This window comes from Benincasa hispida, chromosome 12 (assembly GCF_009727055.1).
Source record: "Benincasa hispida cultivar B227 chromosome 12, ASM972705v1, whole genome shotgun sequence".
Classification (NCBI taxonomy): Eukaryota; Viridiplantae; Streptophyta; class Magnoliopsida; order Cucurbitales; family Cucurbitaceae; genus Benincasa; species Benincasa hispida.
This window is the reverse complement of record NC_052360.1, coordinates 4,444,545-4,454,874: the sequence shown is the minus strand read 5'-3', so window position 1 is coordinate 4,454,874 and position 10,330 is coordinate 4,444,545.

The window sequence follows — 10,330 nt, the reverse complement described above, 5'->3', positions numbered from 1 at the left end:
CAATAATTTCTTTAAAGAAAATAATAACACCAATAATAATGGAAGAGGAAGACTTTTTTTTTAATTTTTATTTTATAATTATAATAGAATATAAGGACCCGTTTGAATTGACTAGAGAAAAATGTCATTATTATTTAAACTCTTTTGGTAAAAAAAAAAAATTTTAAACACACTTTAAAAATGTTTCAAAAACTATTTAGAATTATCAAACACTTCAATTTTTTCTAAAATGACTTATTTTAAAAATTAAACCTAACGCATTTGAAATTGTTTTTGTTTTTGGGAGTTGATGGTAACCAAAATTTTATCCCCAACTTTCTATTATTAATATCATTATTACATTCCAAACATAGTTAAAAACTTAAAATGATATAAAGAAAAGAAGCTTCAAAACTACGACAATTTCTATAGCATTTTCTTTCACGACATTTTAATTACCTTTAATTTATGGATAACTATTAAATGCAAAATTTCTATACATATATTATTTGCTCTCTCTCTCTCTTTTAAATCAAATAAAATTCGTAATTCTCTTTGTCACGAGATTTTGGTCAAAAGTCTCTATTGATGTAGAACTTGAGACGGATATAAGTCAAGCTATAAAAAGCCTACAAGAAAACTTGCACCTGTAATGTATAACAACATATTATGCTTAAATTAGTAACGAAGTGAGTATCTCATGGAGTTAGAGTAAAGTCAAATATGGTCGTTAGACGGTCCCTTTATTGGTCAAACCAAGGATGTGGTCATGCCATATAGGAGTGTTTAGCTTTTCCACCTCTTCTTTGACTACTTGTCAAGAACATGGGTCTCTAAACGCATAGTCTTTACAAGAAGAACTAAGTATCGAAAGAGGAAATTGTCGTGCATAACACAATTTATTTATTTATTATTATTATTATTATTTTGTTAATATTAAGATTGATCCCATGAATTAACTTAAAATCTAGATAGTTTTTATAGTAGATGGATAAATATATATCTAACATACATAAACGCAAAACAATGTTAACAAATCCAAACAATTATATTAGTTTAATGATTGTCCATAATCAATTTCTTTGTAAAATTGAAAGTGGGACAAATGAATTGATATAAATATTTAAATATTATGAAAGAGACATAAGATATATTGACAACTAAAACCAACTAAAAAGGAAGGCTAAAAAAGAATAATTGACATTTGACAACTCCCACACAAAAAAAAAATAATAAAAATGATAAGAGAAATGATTGGCCATGCAAATAAGTAGTGGCATGCAATAAGAGTAAAAAAGAGAGTGCCTCTAATTTAATTTCTCCTTAATTTGCGCTTTAAATTACTCAATACACTCTTCTTATTCCACAGATCTCGACAACCTAATCTACAGCGATTAATAAAACAATAGTGATTAATTAACGGTAATGTTTATTATATTATAGCCAACATTTTAAAAAAATAATAATAATACTATAATGTCTCAATTTTATAGAAATGTTGATGGAAAATATCGATAAAGTGTTGTTTTCAATGCATATTTCGAAAAAGTTTAGTGCATTATTTAAAGTGATTTTAAAATAAAAATCACTTTTGTCATGTACGTACTAATCATTCATAAACACTTCTTTAATCATTTAAAATTAATTTATTATTTAACTTTACTCTTTTAAATGTAAATTTCATATCATCAAAATTGATTTCCAATGATTAAAAACACATTTTAGAGTGGTTTTGAAAATAACAAAGGTAATTTTTAACCATTTTAGAATCACTTTCAAGCGTGTCGTAATAACTCAAAACCAATTAAATGTTTAATTTTCTACTTTTAATTGCATTTTTTCTACTATTAAACTTGACATTGAATGATTAAATAAAGCATTTTTTTAGTGATTTTGAGAATTGAGAAAGTGATTTTAACCCTTTTAGAATCACTTTTAAACATGTTATCGTAAATAAATAAAAAAAAATGGTGTTTTTAAATATAGGGAAATAAACCAATATATTTACAAATAAAGCAAAATTTTATTGTCTATCTGTGATAGACCGTGTTAAACTATTATTTGTGTCTATTATGACATAGATAATAGTCTATCGCAGATAAACTGTGATATTTTGCTATTATCTGTAAATATTTTCAGCAGTTTTGTCATTTAAAATAATTTCTCCAAAAAGTTTCATGAAATGTTTAAATTAATAAATTAATAGTTTATGCTTTTTAAGTAAAAATTTATCATTTATATATTATATTCACATTAGTGACATTTTGTTACTTCTTTTCTTTAATCTTTTATGAATTTTTTTAACAAAAGAATGGAAATGTCGATTCACCTATTATATTGATATCACATATACATAAATATATCAATGTCGATATATCGATGAAAATGAAATACTATGATTATAGGATGATTGCTTCGTTAAAAATAAAAAAATAAATAAAATAAAAAACCAAATTTCTTTGGAGCTTAATGGATGTGGCTTAGATTAGGGCTTGATTGGCGGCAAGAAAGTTTAGTATATGGTTGTGTGGATGACTTAAAATGTTGTGTACTTTACCGTTGGATTGTAGTTATGTTTGTGCATATAGATGTGACATGTTAGCTTGACGCAGATTGTATCTAGAGATATGCATAGTTATTGTCATAAGGTACGGTTGAATGAAGTTTTATATCTTTGGGCCTCTCGGAGCGCCCATTTTTGTTATTTGGACTAAACATATTTTCTTTACAAGGATGGGCACTACTACAAAAACTACATTAGTTGACGCTTTGAACTTTTCTCGGGATGAAAACTTAAGAGTGGTGGACTCTGACTATTTTGGTTAGAAGGAATAAGCTTGGGTGGAGTAAGTAGATTTAAAGAACACACAGATCTTTTCTGCAACTCTCAATTGCAATCTCAAAAACATGAAGAGAACCAATTTTCTTTTATTCCTCTTGCCACAAAAACAATAACCACCCACTAAGATGGTTGGAGAGAAAAAGAGAAATTATTATTCAAATAATGATAAAATAATATAAATAAATATGATAACTAACTTATCATTTTATATTTATATTAAATTATATGTTATATCAAATATAAGATATAACATATAATCTTAATATTATATCACATACAATATAAACTATAGTTTCTTTTCTCTATTTTATGGCATTTAATATAAATCATATTTATATTAAATTTAACAACTATGAATCACATTCATAGAAAATATATTCGAATCTCATTCAAATATTTATTTCCTCCCGTTAAACCATAATGTATCAAATACATTATGACAATTACATCACATATAATTGAAACAATTTAATTGTATCATATATAATTAAATCCCTCTTATTAATTTGAACAATTCAAATTAATCCAAAAATTGATTCTCAACTAAATCCTTTTGAGCTACCAAGAGGACCTTATGGACTTGTTGCTTGAAGCTCCGGTACATGAATAATTAGTTAACCTCTTTAATTACATTATCCATCATCCGTTAACTGTCGGGCATTTCACTAAAGACCGACAGTTGCACTTTTTGCACTACAGATATATTTTTGTGTCCATTGGATATAAATAATCAACAGTACGATGACCCTTCACAAATTACTCGTAAGTACAACTAAGTCAAATTACCGTTTTGCCCCTGTAGTTACATATCTAACTTCTTAAGTACCATTGATCCCTCTAATGAACAATAGATCATAGTCTCACTATGACTAAACCCCTCTCGGGCCAAGAGAGAGTGTGGCACCACATTGTTCAAGACCCAAAATCAGCCCTTAAGAGAACAATTTATCTACTTACCTCTACTTTGGGGAATGAGTGAATTCCATCTTGTGTAGTTTTGTTCCTAGCTCTCCAATCAGACGAATCTCCAAAATGGTAGGCTTGTTGAGTCGACATTCTGGGCACTCTCACCCATACAAATCAAAGAACCACCCTCATAAGAAGGAGTTCACAACTCACTCAGGATTCAGGTCATGTTACCTATGGTCATCCTGGTAAAATATAAGTCTATTATGAATGGTGTTTAAACATTTCATGGTCTAGTCTTGTACAAACTCATTTGCATAGAATATCTCCGCTCGCATTTCTAATACATGAATGATTAGGATCAGATCATTTGTAGCACTTTACAACAATTGTAACACCTACAAAGCGGGCTATACTCGTAGTGTCACCAAGATAAGGTACCTAGCCTTATCCATATACTATAGACTATTTAGGTTATCACTTAAACATGATCCACCTGTATGTCTCCACATACATGTAAGTTACAATGATAATCTTGGATGTTAGTTTATTGGTTTGTGATTAATGTAACTAAAATATCACATATTTTATAGACATTATTCATATACTACAGATCATTTAGGTTAACACTTAAACATGATCCACATGTATGTCTCCACATACATGTTTAAGTTACAATGATAACCTTGGATGTTAGTTTATTGGTTTGTGGTTAATGCAACTAAAATATCACATATTTTATAGACAAAGAGAATAAAATATCATATATTATTAATCACATAAGAGTTTATTCATGTAATGTTTACAAACTATAGGACTCTACGAGATTTAGGACATCAACCCCAACACAATGGGGGGATTGATTGTATGGAAATGTGTTCATATGAGGTTGATAGTTAGTTATACTTTTGAAATTGTTCATATGGGGTTCATATTCTTCTAACTTGGAAATTGTTCATTTGAACTTTGTTAACATGAGGTTGTTATATGACAATATATATGTTTAAGATATATGAACTTTCTCAGGTTGGTAGAAATTTTGGATTGATTCATGCTTGGATTGTTCATATATATATGTGTTGTTTGTTTATTTGGTTAATAAATAATTATTATCTTAAGTTAAATTATATCATTATTGGATCTCAAAATAGGAGCAATTATAGGTAATTTCTAATAATACATTTTAAAAAAAAAACACATACGAACTTGACAAACAAATCGCATCAAGTATTCATTAAGTTGTCAGTTTTTTGGTATCAACAAGAAATTACATTTGACGAGTAAAAACTGTCAAAGTTATGAAAACTATGATCCATAATAAATGTTAAGAATTTAGATACTTGACACTTAAAATAAGTCAACATTTGTCATATAATTGATAGTTATAAAATATCAAGTAAATACAGTTTGACGCTTTTAGCCAGTCAAAAAATTTCTCTTATTCTTGACACTAGATTACTTTATGTTTTTAAAAATGTCAAGTAATACTGATACTTGACTGCGAAAAAACGTCAAGTAATATAATTTTTGTAGTAGTGAGGTATTATTTTCATCTTGGTCAGCTCGAGAGTATTAATTGAGTTCACTTAGATTAAATGACTTTTCTCAATCGTACCTTGTTTGGTTACTTGGTTACTTTAGTATTTGAATTTATTTAAAGTAGATAACATATGGTCCTAAATTAATGACAAGGTAAAATGTATAGAGTCGAACTATATGTTGAATTGCTAGAGTTGTTATCTCGAAGGACCATTTTCTTAATTTTTTTAAAGAAGCCAACGACTAATTTTAAACCTTAAGTTATACAGTATTTAGAAATATCAATAGATTGATTATACAAATTATATGGAACCTAATCATAAGATAAATTTTGATAACAATTTTGTATTTGATTTTTTTGCCAAAAAAATTGTATTTGATTTTTTTGCCAACAAAAATTGTATTTGTTTTCTTTATTAAAAAACCAAGTATATTAATATGTAATATCGCCTTTATTTAAAATTTATAATTCTTAAAGTATACACATGAGGTCATAGTCAAATTTTAAAACAAAAACCTTTTTAAGAATACCATTCCTGATTTTAAATTTTGGCTAAAATTGAAGGAAAGTGATATTTCAATAAAAAAAAAAAATTATTTAAAAAAACTCAACAATGAATTTTAGAATTTAGTAAATTTTTGTGACATCAGTTCCCAACAAAATTAGGACCATTTCTGGTCCTAATAAAATTAGAATATTTGCATTCTAAAGGTACCTAAATTATTTTCAATCCTTACACCTAATTATGTTTGGTCCTTTTGAGGTTGCAAGAAAGAGACCCTCCATTCTACCCCCCACATGTCTCATTCCCATTCCACTCATTATTCTTTCAAGATTTTTATTTTTATTTTTTATTTTTTTCCTCCACAAAAACTTCTATTACTTTATGTTTGAAAGGAAAGAAAATATATATTTTTTTAAAATATATTGGTTAAATTAGTTCATAAACCTTGAAGCTTGAATCTATTTTAGTTTTTAGTAAGTCTCTAAACTTTCAATTATATATCTAAAGGAGTTATACTTTTAATTAGCGTTTAATATATATTTTACAAATTCAAAAGTTAAATTTTGTAATTTTGATCATTTATGTCCTGATAACCATTGAGTTTTGATTTTTGAAATTTATGTATTTTTACATTAAATCTTTAGAATGATTTTCATTCTTCCTATAAAACAAGTGAATTCTTTGTCAATTTTGAAAACTAATTTCTCAAGGTTTTTTTTTTTAAAAAAAAACTTGGCCCGGTGAAAACGTTTACAAGAAGTAGATTATGGGTGTGTTTGGAATACATTTTCAAGTTTTTAATTAAAAAAATCATTTTGGAAGAAATTAAAATGTTCGATGACCACTCAAAATAGCTTTTCATATATATTTTATTCAGTTTTTATAAAAAAAAATATTTAAATAAAGATAAGCTTTTTCTTAAAAAAAATATTTTTTTCAAGTGAATCCAAACAAGTCCTATGTAATCGAAAAAAAAATCATGGATAGAAGTAATGTGTTTACTATGAGCTTAATTTTAAAAAATTAAATAGTTGATAGACGCACGTTAAGGATCAAATAAATGGTTACTATTTCATTCCATTTTTTTCTTGCTCATTTGGCTTTATTTCATCCAACTTATTTCTATTTTGTATCAGGAAGTGCTAAATCATCGTTTATTAATTCTATATTTAATAAGTAACTGTGTAATCAAAATGGAGAGTTTCAAAGACAAAATGGAGAACTTTTTAGTCCCACTCAACCAATCAAAATTCATGACTAATCATATAATTATTAATTGAAATAGTTTCTCTCTTTTTTTTAGGATTGTCCAGGGCAAGGTTGAAACCCCTCGAGCGAGTCCAAACTCATAGGACACTAAGAGGAGGCATGGGGGATGAGCTCCCCAAAAGGAAAATGTCAACATCTAGGAGTTCGAGCTAACTAGTCGAGTCGGTAAATATAAACCAATCTAAAAATAATTGAAAGTTTCCTCGGTCTGGCACCCTACAACCTCGAGCACCATAAACAACCTTGACACCATTAACATCACACATAACCAAAGGTGAGTGTTAGAGGAAGTGTCAGTAAATAGCCTCATTTGACGACCCCAAAGGAAAGAGCAAGCAATATTCAAGGGAGAGCCTTGACCTTACTCTTATTGTGTGCTTAGTTGAAACTTATTAAGAGTGTGATCAAAGTCCTACATCGATTAGATAAGGAGATGATCATGGGTATAAAAGAAAGGATAACTATCTTCGTTGGTACGAGGCATTTTGGAGTGAAACCAAAAGCAAAGTCATGAGGGTTTATCCCTAAAGTGGACAATATCATACCATTGTAGAGATATTTGGAGGATAGTTATCCCTAACAAAACTGTATACTTCTTATACTAACTTAGGTATTGTAGTGTTGTAAGATTGCAACACACGGGTATGAGGATCTCTTATATAGATTAGCTCGGAGCAATTTGAGACTAGCTAAGGAGAAGCAAGCCGTAGGTTAAACCCACAAAGAGTCCTACAGAGTCATCCAACGTGGACGAGATTCGAGCCCCAACAATTTTTAATGGATGGCTCCCTATGCATTTCCCATAAATCAATATCTTTTTCAATCTCATTCGTTTGATATTTTAACCCTTTCCTATAATTAAGGTCTTGTATAGTATCCATTTTATTTATACTTTCCACTTATATTTTCAAAGAGTCATAAACAATGTTTTGAAACTGAAAATAACAGTTTTCAAAAAGATTATTTTTGTTTTTAGAATTTAACTAAGGATTTAAGTATTTCTTTAACAAATAAGAATAAATATAGTATGAAATTTAATCCCAAAAACAAGCCTAAATTTCATAAAGATAAAATTAGCATAATTATGTTATGAAAAGGAGGCTAAATATTTGCCACTTAGTAGAGAGAGGGGGAGAAAAAATGAGAGCTTTGATGATTTTTATTTAACAACAGGAGGGTACTCCATTGCTACTCTCAGAAAAGGAAAAAAAGAATTTGTGTGTTGCAACTAATTATCATCTTTAAAATACAACAAAGCTAAAAGATCAAATCTTTTGAATAAAAAAAAACCAATCAAAGACTGACTTTTCTGATTCTCCCTCTTCTTCTCCCAATAATGCTCTTGGCACTCTATCTGCTGAACAATGCCAAGGTTTACTTCTCATGCTTCAAACTCATCTTGCGAAGGTCATCTGATGGTGAATCTTCATCTCAGTCTCATGTAGCAGGTATGTGCTCTTCGATTTTATCTCAGTTAAGCAATGATGTTTGGATATTAGATTCAGGGGATTCTACTCACATTTTCTGCGACATAAGTCTTTTTACTTCTCTTCACCCAGTCTCTAATACAATGGTGTCTTTACCTAATCACACTACTGTTCCTGTTGAGTATACTGATAATGCTCAATTGACATCTGACCTAATACTTCAAAATGTTATATATGTCCATGAGTTCTGATTCAACCCCTTATCAATCAGTGCCTTAATTGCATTATTGCCTGTTCTAGTGCAACAAATACTTTTTGAAGAGGATTGGCAAGGCGAATATATGCCATGGACTATATTTGCTCCGCCCTACATCATTCTTTACTAATGGTGTTGTTTGTTTTTCTATGTTACCTAAACATAACGTTGTATCTACCCCCTTGACTCATAATACTATTAATATTTGACATGAAAGGGTGGGACATCTCAGTTTTAAGCATTTACTTCCTTTAAAATACATTATGAATATTACAATGTCCAATGATAAACATTTGTGTATTGTTTGTCCTTTACCAAAACAAAGGAAGTTACCATTTCAATCGACTGGTAATGTTGCTACTAAAGCCTTTGATTTGATATATTGTGATATAGGGGGACCGTATCAGAATAATACACACTTTGGACATTGTTTCTTTCTTACTATAGTGGATGATTTCTCTAGATATACATGATTATTTCTTATGAAACATAAATTTGATGCATTGCGTATTGTTCCTCAGTTTTGTACTCTTGTTGAAAATCAGTAAAATACTAAGATTAAGGTGTTTCGTTCTGATAATGCTTTGGAGTTGTCATTTACTGATTATTTCTCATCAAAAGAGATTCTCCATCAGTTTTCTTGTGTAGCACACCCTGAATAAAACTCAGTAGTAGAACATAAACATCAACATTTGCGTAATGTTGCTCAAGCTCTTCTTTTTTAGTCATAAGTACCTATTACATTTTAGGGAGACTGTGTTTAACAGCCGCTTTTCTCATTAACTGCACTCCTTCACCTTTCATTGGTTGGAAAAGCCCTTATAGTCATTTGAATGAAAAAGAAGCTGATTATAGTTCTCTTCTTGTCTTTGGTTGCTTGTGTTTTGCTTCATCCTTGTTTGCACATCGCTCAAAGTTTGATACTCGGTCCATTCCATCTATGTATGTGGGTTATCCACTGTTGAGGTTAATGCCTTAAATTTCGTAGGTCTTGTTGTTATAATTGTATTGTACAAATAATTTATTTATCTAATAAAATAAAGAGGTATTTTATTTATCATTTATTTACATTTATCCATAAAAAGCAATAAACTAAGATTCAGGGTTATTTTATGAAATTTTAAACATGTATGGAGAGACCCATAGGTGGATCATATTTAAATGATAACCTAAATGGTCTATAATAGATGGATAAGACTGAATACCTTATCTTGGTGACACTACGAATATAGACTTACTTTATAGTTGTTACACTTATTGTAAAATGCTACAAATGATCTGATCCTAATCATTCATGTGTAGACATGTGAGTAAAGGTGTTCTATGCAAAAAGTTTGTATAAGACCAGACAACGAAATGTATAGTCTCTTCATACAATGTGATTTGCATTTCATCAGGATGACTATAGGTGACTTGACTTGAATCCTTAGTGAGTTGTGAACTCTTCCATATAAAGGCGGTCTTTTGATTTGTATAGGTGAGAGTGGCAAGTTTCGCCGAATCAATATGCTTATCATTTTGGGGATTCGTCTGATTAAGAGATTGAGAATACAGCTACACAAGAAGAATTCACACATTCTCTATAGTCAGAGACTATAGATAAATT